This window comes from Sinocyclocheilus rhinocerous, unplaced genomic scaffold (genome assembly GCF_001515625.1).
Source record: "Sinocyclocheilus rhinocerous isolate Xijiao unplaced genomic scaffold, SAMN03320098_v1.1 scaffold2161, whole genome shotgun sequence".
Classification (NCBI taxonomy): domain Eukaryota; kingdom Metazoa; phylum Chordata; class Actinopteri; order Cypriniformes; family Cyprinidae; genus Sinocyclocheilus; species Sinocyclocheilus rhinocerous.
In genome coordinates, this window is record NW_015648277.1 from 566,494 (window position 1) to 577,111 (window position 10,618).

At 38.4% G+C, this 10,618-nt stretch overlaps 1 long non-coding RNA gene across 1 annotated transcript; it reads left to right on the forward strand.

Annotated features, from left to right (window-relative positions):
* LOC107709712 (uncharacterized) lies at positions 1 to 5,932 on the forward strand. Its single transcript, XR_001636524.1, has 3 exons — positions 1 to 36; positions 3,135 to 3,270; positions 5,090 to 5,932. It is a non-coding gene; the product is annotated as an uncharacterized LOC107709712 (long non-coding RNA).
* The last annotated feature ends 4,686 nt before the right edge of the window (positions 5,933 to 10,618 follow it).

Consider the following 10,618-nt stretch of genomic DNA (forward strand, 5'->3'; position numbering starts at 1 on the left):
GACCGCAGCACCCAGTCAGTCACTGCAGCCAGCTCGGTGAGTTCACTCCCTTCTCTCAGTGCGTGTGTGTGATTTATACGAGAGCCGACGTGACCCGATAGTATCCGTATGTGTTGCACTGTTCTCGTGGTTCCATCATGTCTGTTTTATAATTGACTTAAAACCTCATTGCGCACATGTGAATGTCTCTTCTGCAGCAATCCGTATCGGTGAACGGAAAGACAGGTGCTCGATTCGTCTAACGTGCGATGTGTGTGTGTGTGTGTGGCCGGTGAGAGAGGTCTGCGTGCGGCGCCGCTTCTCCACGCATGTCCTCGTCCGCCACGCGCATGTGTGTTTGCTCGTGAGACCCAATGTCTTTGTGTGCAGTCCATGCTGATGGGCGTGTGTGTAACTATGTTGTGTTGCTTTAAAGTGTCCGATCGCAGTAAATGCGGAAAGGATGCTGAATTAGAGACGACGGATGGGACATCAGAATGGCGATCGCTCGGTTCTCCGCGCCGCACCGTGCCCCTCTCCTTCCCTGAGACCCTAACTTGTGACGTTCTGCTTCGATGTCCACGGGTTGGGTTCTCGGGAGCTGTGAGAGGCACTCAGTCGTCCGCCTATCCAGGAAGATCCACGGCGAGAGAGATCGTTCGAGCAGATTAAGTGGGGACGGAAGGACGGACAGGAAGAGAGACATGAGATATGGATGAGTGAGGAGAAGGTGGCGCAGTGTGGGCCTGTGCATTCGAGAGTTGAATGGATGGAAGATGAAGAAAAAGAGAGTGAGGGATCTGGGTTTTTAGGTTGGGGTGACGTTGGGCCAATCGAGGGTTTGGCCGAAACAAAGCGTATGTTTAGACTGTGAGTCAGGACACTGAAATGGCTGTGTGCGTGCATGTCTGTGCCACAGCATCTGTTACACCCTCGTTCCGCACCCATATTTGTGTGCGTCTTTTAGTGTCAGTGCATTTCTTTCCTTACAGGAAGTCCTCTTAGATGGATGTGTCCGGTGTGATTTTATGCATGCATGTGTGTTTTATCCACCAGTTTGAGAGCAGCACAAAGTACTGTTGAGAGCGTGACATCGATAGCTCGGTACACTTGTGTTTGACCTCATACAAACCTTCATCGACATTAAAAATAATCGCATGTGTTTTCTTGTTATTTTCAACCATAGGCTAAATCTCCCTGAGTGTGTGCGCGTGGGGGGTTAAAAACTGTGACTTGTTGACCGACATACTGATTTGTTAGTGTAAATATAGCGAACGATTGTTTACAGCAGCGTATGTTTCATTAGCGTGATGCTCGCAGGATGTTAATGGCATAAAATAGACAGATACCTTGAGTGTGGCTGCAGCAGAATCGCATTGTGTGTGTGTGTGTGTGTGTGTGTGTGTACGCAGCAGCAGCATCATGAGTGAGACGTCCAGAGGCCGTCACTCTGGTAGTGCTCCAAATCTCGCTCATCTCCCTCACTCTTAAATGGTGCTTGATGTTCTCAGAGTCAAACAGAGGCTATGCCGTTTCCAATTGGAGCAAGAGTACATCCTGGGCTTAAACAGTCCCGCAGACTAGATTTTATCTGGAACACTGACTCTGGTGGGGATTATGATGACAGTTTACCTTATATTTGTGCATGTAACCTATGAAGTGAAGAAAAGCAACATTAAGCTTCATACTTCATCCCTGTTGGTATTTGGCAGTCAGTATAGAGCGATGCAGAATGATGTTTGTGTTTTTAAAGATTGGTTGCCATATCAAGCTGCTAAAAAGGTCATTTAAAGGGAGTTGCAATCAGCAAAATGAACAACCCATTCCTTGAAATCATTAAGTGGCTCATTAAACTCAATTTGAACTATAACTGGAATACTTGGTTTGTGTTGTTGCACATCTATAAAACTCCTCTCTGATACTTGAAATACAGCTAAAGAGGATACTTTTGGTTTATTGACTAAATCGAGATGTATGTAGATTATATATAGTGTTAATTGGGATAACCATAACTGAGTATGTAGCATATCATGAGTATATAGCACATTCGTGTTTTAAATGTTTGAATATGTGTTTATGTATGTGTATGTGCTGTGTGGTTTGTTCTTAGATTAATGTTCCAGTATCTTATTACACTGTAGAGCATATAGTCTATGTTAGTGCATCGGGTCACGGGAGGCAAAGAGACAGAAAACAGTGCATTGATATAATAAATGTGTATTGGGTTTCTTAGATAATGGGAGCTTTTAATAACTCTATCATTTAAAGTGTAGTCTTTATAGCGGAAATATTAGTTTAAATATAAGTTGTGATTATTTTTTCTTCAGAAAGGTAATATTTTAAGCTATTAGTTTAATATGATGCCAGTGATTTATTAAGGGCAATAAAAATGGTCACATTTATTTTAGATGATTTGATGTTTAGAATAGACTAATAATGTTCTTCCAATGTAATGAAGACTATGCATGAAGACTAATCTTATGTACTGAGCTAATATTATATATAAACAAACTCTGTTTATGTATCCACGGAAACATTTTATTAAAGGGGTCATATGATGCTGCTAAAAAGAACATTATTTTGTGTATTTGGTGTAATGAAATGTGTTTATGCGGTTTAAAGTTAAAAAAACACATTATTTTCCACATACTGTACATTATTGTTTCTCCTGTATGCCCCGCCTTCTGAAACGCGTCAAAGAGAAAGGAAAAAATGAAATTGCATCATATGACCCCTTTAAAGCCTTGCCAAATTAGTTCATATTCAATACTCGCTCTATATTGTTATTGTTACACTTTCAATTTTTTTAAAGCTGAAATCTTACATTTCATTAGGAATCTTTGCCAGTTGAGATGGCAAGCCATAAAAAATAGCTGCTTGTAATCCTCTCTGCAGTTATTATAACAGTTGGACACGTTTTATAATACAACAATTAAACAAATATCAAAATACAACAATTATACAAATACGTGCTTTGATTGGTCAAGGCTCATTTATTGGTCTGTAAAGCCTGTAAATTTAAGACAGCGTAGTGTTTTCTCATATCAGAGATTGTTATAGTAACCCTAAAAATTGATCAGGGTTTGTTCATGTAAGTGGCTCAGCATTCACTCTCAGTGTTCGTAATGGCATGTTGTGTGTATTGTGGTGTTTAGCTTCGGCGAGGACATGCAGGCACCCCTCCTCTCCTCTGCAGTGTGCCACAGTGCTGGATGAAGACTATTGTTCTGGTGCCCTCGTCTTCCTCTGGCACCACACCTCACCCACCACACCAGCCCACTTCGTAAACAAGTATGTGTGTGTGTGTGTGTGTGTGTGTGTGTGTGTGTGTGAAACTGGTGCAAGGTCAGTGTGAAAATGCAGGACGGTTATGATGGAAGATATTTGCTTTAGTCACCGTGGGGGTTTGGCATGGAAATTTCGCTCCTTGTGTTGCTCAGCATCTCTTGTCCATATGCAGTAGTGCAGTAGAGGAATGCTGCTGAAGTTACAGGTTTCTTAAAGTGTCACTCCACTGATAATGTCCGCACACACGCCGTTCCTCCCACACACACACCCCGTTCCTCTCGCTCACTGTCAGAATCATGGTAGTTGGTCTGCAGTGCCAGCACACGCCCCAGGAACGCCCAGATTTTACCGCAGTACCAAAGTACCCTGAGCAGTCTCACACACACAAATACACTCACTCCACCCGCAATATGATTATGAAAACTAATCAGCTTAAAGTCACACTCGGATACATTTGCAAAGACCGTGTTTTTGCCTGCCATCCGGTTTAATTGATTTTTGGATTGTTTGATCTTTTGTTTATATTTTTCAGCGTTCACGCAGTCATTGAAAACCTGGAAATATAAGAGAGTAATAAAAGTGTGATTTGTCTAGTATAGTATACACTGAATATAGTTAAATACATTTCTGTAGTGAATATAAATTTGTCAAGTTTTGCCCTGGTCAGAAATGTTTAATTGACTTGATACTGAGTGCTTATATAGAGTAAAACAAGACTGCAAGCCAGTGTGAAACATTGATCTGTATATTGAGGGATTTATACTAAAGTGTTGGTAACGGTTTAGTATAGGGACCAATTCTCACTATTAACTAGTTGCTTATTAGCATGCCTATTATTAACATATTAGCTGTTTATTAGTACTTATGAAGCATTTATTGTAGATGACCATGTTCTACATCCTTAATCCTAACCAATACCTAAACTTAACAACTACCTTACTAACTATTAATAAGCAGCAATTTAGGAGTTTATTGAGAAAAAAGTCGTAGTTAATGGTTTGTTAATAGCGAGAATTGGACGTTAAAATAAAGTGTGACCGGAAAGGCATGTTCATTTAAATAGATTCCCTCCAATTTGAGATCTGCCAAGCTATCGCAATAAAACAACGTCTAAAAATCGTCGAAATTCGTTGGTCAAAAACTACTTCTTCCATTTTTTTTAAACATGATGTTCTTGTTTTGTGTCTGGCCATGTGTGCATGTCTGTGTATTTTGCAGTAAGAAGACACCGTTGTCCCTTTCTCACAGACGTTGTCCCACATGGCCATATGTTCAAGGCTGGCATAAAGCATCCTACATATTTCTCTATAGTCTGTCCATCTGAGTGCTTCCACACAAACAGAAAAACAAACACATACTAATAATGGTGGATTACAGTTGTCAGATGTTAAATGTGCAACAAAGAAGAATGCGTTTGGACGAAAGTGGAAAAATATCAAGAAAGAGCAGAGAGAGAGAAGAATAGCTCGACGGTTGAAGCTCATTTGTCATTTAAAAAGGGAAGCATCAGGAATGTGAGTAAATAGCATTTTTTTACCATGCATGCCCGACTGCAGCTCACCCCCTCCGTCCAGCTGATTTCTCTCAAATAAACCAGCACAGAGCATTCGGCCACAGTCACAGCCGCTGAATCGTTTGGATTCTGTGCATGAGGATGTATGTAGTCTAGAGGGAGAATGTATTTATGTCAGTGTGCTACATTTGAGGCGGATTAATCGCATGCAGTGTATTTAAATTTTTCTTGTTCGTAAATTCTCTTGTTTTCAATCTCTGGATCTTGCATGTGCCCTCTCTCTTTCCCTCCCTCTCTCTCTGTCCTCAGATGGCTTTCAGCCTACTTTCCTATAACAGAAAACAGAGCAGAGTGGAGTCAGCATTCACAGTCAGAGGCAGGCGCAAGCACCAGATAAACGCCCGCTTTAAGTGTGTGTATACTGTATGTACATGTGAGTGCAATTTAACTATGCTTTGTGTTTCTCTGTTTATCTTTCTGTCATTTTTCACAATGCACTGAGTAAGAAGGCCTGGATGGAATCTGCAGACAGTTTTCACACTTTCAGTTGCTGTGTGATTCTGTCTGATGGATTAAAACATGGTAAAATGTGGTAAATTGATCTAAAAATACATAAGTATTCTTGGTATCTAAATGAATAATCATTATTAGTGAAAGACAAACATTGCATTGCTGTGCAAATGTGCAGATTACACATGGGCCTAGAAATCACCATTCTGTGTCTCGACAGAGCTATTTATATTTCATTCTTATGAAAGATGTTTGGTTTCATCTTCTGATCTGTTTTTCTTTTCCCAACTTATGTATATTTTACGTCTGTCCTCTGTATCATCCCTCCTGCCTCTCATTCCATTTCCCAGCCACAAACACTGAGAATATTCCTTCCTTCTCTCTTTCTCTCTCTCTCTGTCTGTCTCTTTCTCTCTTTCTCCCTCTATCTCCCCCCTTCCCAACCCTCTCTCTGTCAACTAAAGCCCTTTCATAATGAATGGCAAGGTACGATAATAGCCTTTCGGTTGCTATAGTAACCAGACAGGAGCTCTGTTCGTGCTGTATTTTTGTCCTTTTTTTTTTTTTTCAAGGGGGCAAATGACAGTGGAATGTGAGGTGAAACCCTCCCTCTCACTTTCCCTCCTTCTCTTTCTCATACACTCACAGCAGATTCCCTATGTTCTTTCATATTTGTCTGCTTCCTTGCATCCTTAATATGACAAACAGGTTCATATGAGAAACCAGTTCCGTATTGTTATTGTATGTTTATGTTATAATCAGAACTGGGTAGATAATTTACTAATTTTAATCTGTTTACTGATTTCAAATTAAATGACAAAAAATGTAGTTAGCAACGTAATCCATTATATTACACATTTTAGGTAATATAATCAGACTACTTTTTGATTACTTGTATATTACTTTTGACCTATCTCGTTTTTCACATTGATTTAAATAGGATAATCCTGCACCATATTGATATAAAATTACAAAGAGTAAGAAAATATTTTCCATTTGTTGTTATCAATAACATGAAGTGCATTAAACATTATATTACGTCATGGTTTCCCAAAATGGGGTTTGTGAAGGAATTGCAGGGGGTTTATGTGTTCAGTGAAAAGCTAATAATGAATTAAATCATAAAAATGTTAAATTAAAACAAATAATTTTAAAAGGAATCAAAATAAAACACTTGCTGAAAAAAATTTCATATTTGATTTGTTTACCTTCATGTCATGTGACCATAACCAACATCAGAGAACCTTGAACATGCAAACGTGATACCTAATTATTAAATATTTATTTTAAAATCTCTGGGGTACTTCATATAAAAATATGTTAGGTGAAAGAGGATCAGATGACAAAAAAGTTGGTGAATTTGTGATTTAGTACATTTTAATGTGTTTGAAAGACAAACAAAAGTAATACATGGTCAAATAACCACTTGATACTTGATACGAGTGATACTTCAAATAAAAATTAATGTGTTGATCAGTAGTTGATGCAATGTTGAAGCACTTCTTAAGCCTGAAATGATTTTTGTAAATCCAGTGGTCAAATGCTGTTATTAAACATAAATATGTTTAATTGTTTAAATTAATAAAAATAAAATTATTTGCAGATATTTCTCAGAATGTGATGGCTATTCGTAACAGTGCATCTATAAATAAATGGTTTAAATAAATCTCATTTAGCTTCCTTGTAAAAATCATTTCAAACTTGATTATATGAGTAATATCCTCGATGCTTTGACTGATATATCAAACCTAATTGAATTCTACTAAACTATTTTCTACTCATGACACATGATACACAATGCAGGCATTTATTTTTTATTTGCGTCACGAATTACAGTGAAATAAATGCAAAAGTCTACATTATCAAGGTGCTGATCATTTATAATGTGAATGCTGTGCCCTCGTTTCCATTTGTCTGTACAGATCACATGTTCAAAGGCAGCGGTATATAGTGCCCGTGGCCTTAGCATTTATAGTGGGGCGATAAGTGGTGGACACAGATTAATCATCAACACACAGAAAAACATGCGTGTACACACACACACACTGTCTCTGTGCAGCTGTTGAAGCTGGTGGTGTCACCATAGCGACAGCAGTGTTCTACTGAAGATCCCAGCCAACAGCTGCTCTCTGTAGAAACAGTATTGATTGAGTCTGTTCCACTCCCACTTCAAAATGTGTACGTCTGTTAGCTGTCAGCATCTGCGTACCGTACACCGTATCTCAACATTTGGGTTCCAAATGTTTTCTGTGCAATAATTGCGCGTCCTTGAAGTGTTTACATTATAGTGTTGTGAGTTTTCATGTAAAGGTGGAAGCATGTGTATCCATGTATGTGCAACAGATGGATCGGACGGCTCATCGTATTCCTGCTAAAGCATGTAAAAGAGGTCCCCGATATTCGTCTTATTGTCCATCCTCTTTTCCCTCTTTGGACGTCTCCGAGGACCAGCGCGCTCTAAGACTTCCTGCGGCCCTTTAGAAGACCTCTCGCTCCCCCCTCAGCGGTTCAATGTATCATCAAAGAACGGATTAGTGTGGGCCAGCCCAGGAGACCAACTGGAGCACCTGACAAATTTAAGCTTATTAACGACAGAAAAAGGGGAAAAACCTGCCCAGGAAGCACTGAGGGATGGAGGCCGAACTCTGAGGACTGCTGATCTGTCAGCATATGGCCTGATGCTAGGCGCAAGTAATGCAAATATCTTTGCATTGAGAGAGTGTGTCTGGCGAGGAAGGTGCACCTGCAGTCAATGGAAATTATGAAAGTGGGATACAGTATCTTGGTTTTTGTCTTCACACATTGTTTTCCAGAGCTCCAGAGGCAGTCATACCTCTGTAAGGAACTGAAAGATTCTGGTTCTGATTCTGATTCCTCTTAATGATTCTGGTTCCGTTAATGAATCTTTTGAATTTTTTGGGAAAACAGAAATGCAGTTGACTCTTCACAAAGATCCGTCCCCCTTTTGCTATGTCCGACAAGCCATGCTGCTCTCACACTACACATCATGTTCTCACACAGTGAAAAATACATCGCAGAGCAAAGAAGAGACTGACAATGCGCCGACAGACAAGACAGAACAGGTTTCTTGTGGTATAAAACAAAGTCTCAGCTAGGGGTGTGCGATATATATCATCTGCGATAATATTGTAATTGTTGTTTTAACGATGTGCGATTTGACAGTGTCGGATATTTTGTAAAAACCATTCAAAACATTCCTACAGTGCGCACGCATACATTACGTGAAGTCTAGACTTTTGCGCACATTTAGAGTGCGTTCTTTCACTGCATGATTCAGTCTAATAAAATGCATTTAGAATGATCACAAAATTCAAGATATGGGGACAGAAAATGTATATATTTATATAATTTCATATAGTTCAATCAATATCACACAAAGAGGACCGTTTTTTCTCCAAAAATTACCATGATTACAAATGTAATATTGATTTTTTTGAACATTAAAGCATGTCAACATATTCTGTTACACCAAATACACAAAATAATGATCTTTAAAAAAGCATCATATGACCCCTTTAAGAGACTTATGTTTTAGACACCATATTGCTTGTTTTGCGCTATTTCGACAACAAAAATAATTCCAAACACAGCCACAATGCTGTTTTGCATCTCTGAGCAACATTTTTTGTTCCTTAGTGGCTCAGAAGATGAGTCTTTAAGTCTGTAAAAATGTCAACAAGCTGAAAAAAATAAAACCAAATATTTTTTAGGTGTAATGTAATCTTGTTAAAACAGATTTCAGAATATTGGTACAAAAAAAGTATTGTTCAAGAACCAGTATCAGTATTGGTATCAAATCAAAAATTTTTGAATGATACCCAGCCCTATCTTTGGCTCATAAGAGCATTTCCTTCGAGAAACGTACTTCACTGGTCACGCTGTATGTGTCTGATTCACTAAAGAGAACCTTTAGTCATTTGTCACGAAGAGAGTCATTTACTTGAGATTTGGACTTTACTGGTGGTACTCTGTTTTTGATTAACTAAAAAGAACTGGATCACGTGAGTCTATTACTTCAGAATCAAACTTTACTGGTTGCGCTGAATGTTTTTGATTCACTAAAACGAGCCAGATCATAAGAATCATTTACTTTCGAATCAGACTTCACTGGTCGCACTGTATTTTTTGTGCTAAATGGAAATGCAAGGAATATTTCTAGGGACATATTAACAGAATTTAATGTCATGAAAATCACTTGGTTCTGTTATTTTATTGAAGTGATTCTTGGTTCCCAACCCTACACCTCTATCACTCCTTATCACCTTTTAACTTCTCAAACCCAAGTCAGATGTCACACCATAGGACTCTCTCAATCTCATTTAATTTCTTGAATTTTTCAGAGAATTAGACATGTCCATGCAGAACATGGATGAAAGTTTTCTTCCCTTCCTCTAAAGGAAGAATTTTCTCAGTCCCATTATATATGTTTCCCAGCAGACTCATGTGGTTAACTTGGGGTTTATCTTGTCATTCAGCTTTCAACTTCAGTCTTATTTTTAAGGTTCCCTTTAGAGGGGTTATTATTAGCACTAAAAGTTAATCAAAACTCTAAAGTTGAGTAAATGTTGGTTGAACTTTTAGATAATGATAGCTTGATATGCTATTTAACAATTTTAGATTTTGGAGCAAATTATTTGGCCTTATAGGTCAAACCTGGGATTTGATTCAAATGAAATACATGAACTAATAATACAGTATGTTAAAGTGTCTGAAAATGCATACATGTAAAATGTATGACTAAACTTTTCACCCTTCTTCTGAAATAATTTTTTTTTTTACAGTTTTTTTTCTCTTATGGTTTTGTTTTTGTGCCTTATTTGTTCTCTTGGTTCCTCACTAAATGAAAATATGTGGATGAACATACATTTACTGCTAAAAGTCATGTAAATGTTAATGAACTCTTTAGTGACTCCATTCCCTTATATAAAACTCTCTCCACACCCTTCTTATAGTCACGTTCTTTCAGTATCTCGGTTCAGAATGAGTATATAGGGGACTGGAGACTGAGTTTTGCCAGCCCTCATAATTCAATGTTAAGCTTATCATGGCTGAGTGGCTTTTTATCCAGGACTTGTTCGCAGTCGGCGCTGTTTCTAATCCTCTCCACACGTAGGTCTGTGTCCCGTCAATGTGCGTTTCTTTCCGAGGAAATTTCCATAGCAATACCACAATAGTGCTGGGTGTTTCTAATGAAAAGTGTCTGAATGAAACACAGAGAAGTAGCATGGTGGAGAACAGAATTTTATAGTAAATCAACAATAATGTGTGCTATGTTATATAATATGTTTAATAATATTTTTATTTTAA